This window comes from Chelonus insularis, unplaced genomic scaffold, assembly GCF_013357705.1.
Source record: "Chelonus insularis isolate UGA/USDA-ARS -01 unplaced genomic scaffold, ASM1335770v1 contig_279_pilon, whole genome shotgun sequence".
NCBI classification, from domain to species: domain Eukaryota; kingdom Metazoa; phylum Arthropoda; class Insecta; order Hymenoptera; family Braconidae; genus Chelonus; species Chelonus insularis.
Window position 1 is genome coordinate 208,873 of NW_023276463.1, and position 9,568 is coordinate 218,440.

Sequence of the window (9,568 nt, forward strand, 5' to 3'; positions counted from 1 at the left end):
TTTTCATACGTTTTCTCTAATTAGTAGCCTAGACATCCATGTCCTTACTTTTATTTCATTGAAACAACAGATGTAATTGAATATTTTTTTCTAGTTTGTTTTCAATGAAAATCTGAAGAACACCAATTTTTATTAATTAATCTCCGTATATTAAGTTAGATTAGTAGACTGCAATTCTAATATTGATTCTATTCATTATGATTTCACAGCATTTTACAATTAATTCAACATGTTGGATGATTCAGCAATGTAAGAGTTAACGTTCTTGTTTGTTAATTTAACTTGTTCATTATTTCATAGCTACTCTTATTAGCAATGGGAATAAAAATTTTTGATATTTTTATTAACTTTAATGATTCAATATTATAATATTTAAATAAATGATGAAAAATAACTGCTTGATAATTTGAAATGGTTGCAATTGCTGATTACATGTGTTAAATAATTATTGAACCATACAATGAAGTAAGGAGAATTGGTTTCAGAATAGTACATTTGCAATAGAACAAATCTTTTTAAGTAGAATGAAAGGTTTTTCGATAGATTTGACCTCAGTAGGTCAGGGTTTTTCGATAAATAACATCTTCCCAAACAGAACAACATCAAGAATTGTCTATATCCTAACTTATAACTTCTGGATTCAGTTCTCACGTTCTAATTCAGCAATTATCTGCACACTTGGTGATCATTTCTATGTATCAATCTCTTTTTTTTTTCATACAACTACTATATTTCCATATTCCGTAACAATCTGATGAGAGTCTCTGATAACATTGGATCCTATCAATCAACTGTTTGATTGCACTCAATGGCTTATCTTCAATTTCCTTCATTAAGAAGCAAATTCCACTTTTGCAATTTTTTTTTAATAGATAGATAAAATATTATTAGAAAATGGAAACTTTAAACAAATAGTAAAATTGTAATAATTATTTTAATAACTGTGGTGACGATAGTAAATTTTCTCTAAAAACTTCAATTGAAAGAAAATCCATTAAAGTCAAAGATAAATGTGTAACAATTTAACTTTTCTGATTCCCTTGCAATCTAATGCTGTTTTCAGATGAAGAAAAAAAAACACAGAAAGAATAAAGACAAAGAAAAAAATAAATGATGGACATCACCGGCAGCAATTACCGAGTGATAATCGTCTCTTGACTGACGAAGAGAATGAGAATGACGCAGTTGGGGAAAGGGATTGAAGCAGCTGGAAGACCCGTCTAGTTGTATGACAGATTATAATGGGTGACCCAATTAAAAGCCGTTGCCAACGCGTATCGTTTCTGCTTGCATAGTTCATATATGCTTTGTCTCTTTGTCCTTTCGATGACACCCTCTAACTCATCGAGTAATTCTACGGGACTGAAAATGTAGCCGAGAAATACTATTTGTCATTCTCATGAAACTTCAATGAAGGTTTTAGTTTATGAAGTCAATGAAACTCGAACGAATCCAATGAATATTAATGCCACGGAAATCACATCGTTAAATTCATATTCTCATTTTCTTTGATTTTTTAAGTATTGAGAAGATTGATAAAACTACAGAGACTATTCAACGATGAATATGTCATTTGATAATTATTATATATTAATGTTTAATTAAAAATTTCTGATTCCTCGCAGTTTGTATTTTAATTAAATCATTTTGGAAACTGTGAGTAATTAAGTCTGAAAACTGTGGAGGAAAGTTTCTTGAGTTATGCTGGGCCCTTAATCGTACGTTTACTTATTCCATGACGAATAGTCACTTTAGTAAATACTGAAGATATCAGATTATGATAAATAAGAAATAGATGAATAGTTCATTTCACACATCGGGAGGAAAAGTAGACTAGCTTTAACCATGTGTAAAATTTCAACCCGAGCCGAAGGCGAGGCTGGTAAACACGTGGTTTAGGATAGTCTAATTGTTCTCCCTAGAGCTGAATATGATTTTTCGTTATACCCGTGTGGAAAGTTCAACCCCTCTCTAATGGCAATAACAAAGTATTATTTATAAATTTAAATTATTTTATTTGGTTGGATTATAATTTTTATGAATAAATTAACGTCATTAAAATTTAAGGTTTGAACTACATGTAAAGTTAATAGTATTTTTTATTTAAAAAAAAAGATTGAGCATTATTTGTTATGATTTTACTCAACTTGATTTCGTAGTACCATGTATACTTTAGCATGAGCATAAAAGCGAATTTATTGCCGACAATATCTCCAACGCGGTTCGTGTAGAACAATTTTGTTTGGAAACTGGTCAATCGATACTTCTTAGAGTACCTAAGAATTGATTGAATTTTAATGTAAATTCATTAAGTTGTTACCGAGTTATTTGAGAAATAATAAAATATATCTGCCAGAGTTTCACTAGTTTGGCCCAGAGAATATAACGATGAGAAACTTTTTTTTAACATTAATTTATAGTTGTAAAATTAACTTTTGTACATCATAATGAACTTTTTTACTAATTATCATCCTCGAGAATGCTAATTTAATACATCATTCTTTCTTATTGATTTTATAATGCACTGATAGAAGAAATTTATTCATTATTAAAATCAATGTTTTTTAAAGAAATATTTTATAATAATAAAAAAGCCTTAGAGAATAGAGAAATTTTGTTTTATCGTAAAAAAATACTTCTTAGCAATTAAAAAAAATCTTTTAACCGTTAATAAATCGGCGATTGCAACACCGAAAACATAAACTCAATAAAAAATTACTCTGTCTTTGAATTTTATTGTCGATCTCTTTTTTATCAACCAAAATACTAAAAAAAAAAATGAATAAACAAAAGTCAAAAAGTTTTAAAGAGAAAATGTCATGCAGACAATTTATTCCAGTTATTCAAAGGTTGGTTGGATTGTTTTCAATAAGTACTATACGATTGACAAAGAAAAATGTGGACAGATTGGGTTAAAGTTCAATGAAAGAGACATAAAATGTCAAAGTTTCAATGAAATGATGTTAAAAACCAATAAAAGACAGATCATTTCTATGAGACGTGACGTTGAAATAAAGACTAAATCTTGAGGATGTCATTGGATGGTAAATGAGAAAAGACATGAGTAAGGCTGGACTGGAAGTAGACTCTAACGAAATTCGCATCGTACTTGGGTGTAAAGCTCCATAGCAAAGTGACACTCTGTGAAGTAATCGAGTTGTTATATCGACGTCTTCCGTCGGGGAGAAGCTATGGGTCTCTTTTGCCGCCGGGTTGCCCCGTCATCCTTCTCCTTTACAGCTGCCAACGTTCACCGATTTGCTGATTACTTCACCGAAAAAAAATTAAATGAAAAAAAAAAAATGAAAAGCTGAAAGAAGAGGAAAAGTAGTGTAGAAACGAGAGAACCCGTGAAATCGTTGATGCTGACGATGCATCCGCGCTATCTGTTTCTTTCCCCGGTTGGGCTGTCGATCTATGAGACAAGTAACGGACGGCAGGGGTCCCGAAACAGGAGGGAAAGATAAGTAGAAAGACTTGGCTGGACAGGCGAAAGTCGATCGAGTTGCCAAATGATTTTTCTATTTAGAATTTAGATTAGGTTGAATTCATTCAATTTACTTCTTTATTAATTTCCACTGATATATTTTTATTGTTTGTTTTAGGTTCGGACACCATTTTTTTCTACCCAAAATAATTAGGCATGATCATGCATGACGTTCTTGACAAATAGATATCATGCTTTGTATAATTGTATGTGACCATTTATTTTTATTCGTAAAAACATGCCTGATTATATTTGATCATAAATCTATATTTTGAGGTCCTTAAAAGGATCCAACTAATTTTTAAACTCATAAATAACAATACTTTATTTCTTACACACTCAAAATTAGAACTTTAATGAATAATTCTTGACACATTTTCCAGATTTTAATTCACTCATCTTTTGTTTCAGATTTCAAAAGATTTTTTACAGAATAAAATACTAATTCTATTTTTAACACTCCAATAAACAAACGCATTTTAATAATAAAATATCTAAACATTTTATATTTTTTTTTAGAAATTAATTTTCAATTATTACTTAATTTTTTATTTCTTCTTATTAATTAATAGAATTAAAAGATAAATATATTCGACTATTGAATAGAAGAGATATCCGATTACCGAGAATCACTCATTGATTATCGATAGCAGAAATGATAAAAATAGTACGGTTTCAAGAATCAACTTGACTTCTTTATAATTAGAGAGGAAATTTGTTCCAGGCCAAGATGTGTCTAAGAGCATGAAAGACTTTGTTAATTAACAGAGAGTGTCATTTTGGATGAAGATAAGACACACCTTGAAGCATCTTTGCTGACGCCAATAACTCTCTTTTTATTCTAACGCCAGCACTCTTTTACTTCACTTCTTCCTTACATTCATAAGAAACTGCTTCAAAAATTTACGCAATATTTTACAAAAAAAAAAAACACTCAAATGAAATATTTGTCTTCGCAAACATCCACGTTTTTTGCTGACATATTTCTCTCGATATTTAAATAATATATTCAATGTTTATAAATTACAACTTTTACATCACTGTGATTATTAATAAGAATAAAAAAAACTACGTGCAAATAGAACATGCAAATAGTGAAAAAAAAGGCTAAACAAAAAGATAAAAATGGTGAGTACTCTAGCTAATAGTATAGATATTCTAGAATGACACGACATTCAGATAAAAAAATTGATGAAAATATTCGTTGGCAAAACAACCCTTTCGTTCAAGCTGCTGGCGTCATTGTAGTCGCCATCTTGTTGTTTGTCAAAATCTGGCCTTCGTACTTTACTTGAATCGATACTTCATATGTAATTAATTGAACTACTGTTTGAACTCACCCAATTATAATATGGAAATCTTTATGGTTTAATTAGAAACCTAGCCTCTTTTTTTATCAAACCATTTAGATACTCAGATTACATTTATTGGAGGTATTTATTCAAATGAACTTGTTGAAGTCATTTAGTTATCTATAAATAAATTATTGTTATCATTATATTTATGGCACGACAATCAGTGTTAGAGTGTTGGAATTTTATGAGTGTGTATCATGATATCCATAAATCTGTTCCAAAGGATCTTCAGAAGCCGAAAATAAACATCACTTTATTACTGACTATCCATACTGTGTAATGAGTCTCTTTCAGGCTTGAATTTATTTCTTTATGATTGTCATACCTGGTGAGGCATCTTAAAAATGGCTTAAATTACATGTGAATAATTTTATGTTTAATATTTATTTAATATAAATGGCGAGTGAATATTACGTGGATGTAATATCTAAATTGATATAACTATTGAATATGTCAAAAAAACGACTTTACAATGGTCAAAGGAATTGGTTTATCTGTCATTGTTTCAGGGGTTGTATCGATTAGGATTCGAGCAGTGGAATAGCAGCAAATAAAAAGAAATTAAAGAGGAAATTAAAAAATTGGCTTATGTGAATCGAGATTACAAAAATATACTTTAGGTAGTTTCGACTAGAAGAAGTAGTAGAGCTGGCTAAAGAATCTCATTCGTTATTTATCAAGACCAATAGCGATAAGGATGGCAAATCGAGCGAAATGCAACCGACCCAAGCTGTATTCAATTCCGGCTCATAATTGTTAAAGTGGAAAAGTTTCGAAGCGTTGGTCCTGGACTTTTAGTTTCCCATAGACGGTGTAGACTCGATACTATAGAGTCAGTACCTATTTCTCTCTTTTTCCTTCTTCTTTCTCTACAGCATGTCGTCGCTTTTATATAATCTCAATGTACATGTGCATGCTATATAAACCTTTATGTACAACTTTGCACTCGTTTTGTGCTGTCGAGTCGATCCTTTTCTAAGTTCACGACTTCCGTCCACGATGAAACGCCGGCCGTAACGCTTCCGGTCTACCCTGTGTGATCCTCGACATGGTGAATACGTTTCTACTCACAACAATTCACTATCATAGCGATACAACTCGTGATTTTACAACGAAATGACAAAAAAATGACAGCCTGGAAAGAAAAGAGAATAAACCAGATTTTAAGTCAAATTAAAATTGATAAATAATTATTTTAAATATTTGTTACAACAATATTTTTATTTAATAATAATCCAAATGAAAGTAAAGAAGTCCAACATGAAAAAAATCCAATACAGACCCAATTCAAGCTCAAAAGTATTTTCTGGGCCCACAAAACGCCCAAAAATATTTTTAGACTTGTTATGGGCCAATAAAATACGTTTGAGTAAAATATTTTTCGGTCTGAATGGGACTCATTGTGGGCCTGACAAATAATTTGGGCTCGAATGAGGTCTTTATAGGACCTCACCTCAAAACTGATCATTTTTACTCGGGATATTTTAACTATAGTCTAAAAAATCAATTAATAATTAACTATAAATTATTGTGTTTACAATATTTTAGTTTAATTTTTTCTACCTTCTACCATATTTGGCTATGGAAGTTTAAATATTATTATGTTGATAAATAATGAGCTTTCGATGAGCTTTAATCAGTCGTATTTTTAATCAATGTGTGCAGAAAACAATTGAGTAATAAAGGACTGATAATTATGCTTTAAAGTTAATTTGTTATTTATTAACTTAATGATAATTGGATGTATTTTGAAATAATATAAGCATCTAAGCACAACAGCAGTGGATTTACAATAAAAAGAATTGACAGGTAAAATTGTGACAAAAAAACTTCTCACTCAAAAATATAAATAATTATCCTTCCGATATAAATGGCAATTTTTCACGCTCCATCGTAAAACGTATAAAATGACCATCGAACCATATAAAAATATGGATATGCCATAGGAAATGTAAGAAAATATCGATCTAAAATTTTCCATCGACGTTCATCGTAGCGAGTGATTGAAATCGACGCATCTCTGAGATTTATGCTGTCTCTCTTCTCTATTATTATCTTTTCCATCTATCCGTTACTTTAATTCTTTTACTCAAACAATCTATGTGCATTGCAGTTATGCGAGTTCAAATTTATTCTTTTATGTTGAGTTTTTCAAAGTTCACCCTCACTACTACCACCACTTACTCTCGAGTAATTGCAGCTAAATAGTTTTAAGTAAAAGAAATATTTATAGCAGTACTTTGCTGGTATCAATGAAAGTAAACAATTAGAGGAAATTTAATCATTCTTTGTTGAAGTATTTAACTAATATATTTTTATCAATAAAATGACGGATAAAAATTATTTATGACAATGCAAAAGATTTTTTTAAAATTTATATTCTTGCAAATTAAATTTTATTTGTAATGGAAAATTAACGGACTAAAAATAATATTAACTTTTTATTATTATTGTCATTTAATTTTAATAAAATTTCGAGCTTATCATATAAAATAAAAATTGACTTCATGTCTGATCGAAATAAAAATACATCACTGAATTTTTTATGTATTAATAATTTAATAAATTTTTAATGTTTTAAAAAATGTGATTATTCAAAATTTTCATTTTTTCAGTTAAAAATAAAATATTACTTATTCACAATAAAATTTTTTTTCACTTCCTTTCTTCGATCATGCAATATCAATGTTTAAATTTATTTTTCAGTTACTTGTCTCTTTACGAATTACTCTCTAACTAGAAAAAAATTTTTTCAAGCCTATAAGATGTTTTTTCGAAATTAACAATAAGTTTTTCAAAAATTCATCAAACGGATATCGATAGGGATTAATTTTTGGATACATAGAATGATGTCTAACAGATGTCTAGATAATTGTTTGGCTTTCTTTTTGGACATGGTTGTAGACGTCATGTGCGCTGTATCATTCTACATTTGCTATATATTATTTGTCTTGTATCATTTGTATAGCTAATATAAGCTTCTTTTGAAGTTTAAAAGTTTGATGAAAAAAAAAAAAAATTAACATAATGTGGAAGAATGTGGTTAGTCTTATATGTGACCATATTTTATTGCTACTCAGATTAATTAATAGATGGACATAAATTACTAACTTTCACATTTAATTCATCAGTTTCTGAAAAAAAATTCCTTCTCAAAGTTTCACTCAAGTCCTCATTTTTCCTTTCTCCTTACACTTTCATGCCTGCACATATTTTTTGAATGATAATAACTGTCCGATAGTTGAAAAAAAAATTTCCCTTAATCATAAATAGGCTGTTAAATTCATAAATATTTTGAAATTCATCCACAAGAAGTCTGGATTATTAGAAAAAACATCCAATTCAACTATTTAGTAAAAAAAACTTTCAATAAATCATGTTATCAGCTTAAGTAATTTTTTTTATTTTTTTTTTTTTCAAATGATTTTCCTGTCATAGCGTCTTAAGATATCGTTTGGCTTTTCCCGTCGTAAAATGTCGTTAGAAATAGGTTCTTTTTTATCAAATATAGTTTGATATGATGAACAATATCAGAATGAGTTTTTATAAAAGAATTGGAGATCGAGACTATCGTGCAGCGTCACCACAACTTGGTAAAGTTTGCTCCAAGTGTTTTATGGATCGTACTGAAACATGTCCAGTGGCATCTTTCTGAGGAATAGCGATAGAAAGAAATATATAGATATAAAGTGTAGAAAAAGAGAAAGGGAAATAAAAGAGATCTGAAGAGAATAAAAGAGAAGAAACGACATGGGTATTCGCGAGACAGTAGTGGAACGGATGCTTCTTGCAGAGTTGACGATAAACTTTCGAATAAGTTAAATACAAACGGAATGAAGACACATTACTCACTACCTCTTGTCGCGTCTTACGTGAAACGGCGCCACTGGACGACAACTACGGAGACAGCGACAGGCAAGGAAGTGCTGGACTTGCTTTGACACAATAAGAAATAAATAAAAAAAAGGAAATTTTAGAGAATTCTACAGTAATAGCAGATGATAAACTATAAGTTTAACTCATGGACATATATATTTTATTCAAAATTTTTTCTACCTAACTCAGTATTTTTACAAATTATTCATGATTCTTTTGTATTTTCGTATACCTTACATGGTAACGTCTTTCCAACTTTTTTACCTCATTCAATAGACTATCAATAAATGAATATTAATTTATACTCTATTTTAATGTTAATTGAAAATTTTAATATTAATCTAGCAACAATCAGATCAAGGTCTGACCAACAATTTAAAAAAAAATTTAATCCCTAAAAAATAGTTCAATACATTGTTTTATTTTTATTTAGTTTTTTTTTAATTAATTAAATAAATCATTACTTAGAAACCCATTAAAAGTGACTACACTATTACTAGTGAATAAATAAACATTTTAATATTTATTATTAATTATTTTTTATTATCATCCATTTTGAGGAAAAATCAATTTTTTCATAAAATGGTAGAAAAATTTCTTAACCGATTTTAATAAAAGCTTTAATTGTATCACACTGACGTTAATACGTGGTGATTAACGTCAGAACGAAGTCGATATCTCAATTTCTCAGTGAGTTATCGTCAAGAAAAAATTTGTCCACGTTCTTACACCTACACATATTCACACGTGTACACATGCAAAGGATCATCTAAAAATTGATATTAATAAACCTCTAATATTTTCAGACAAAAAAAGATTAATTTCAAACCAATCACTATAATTTGATAAT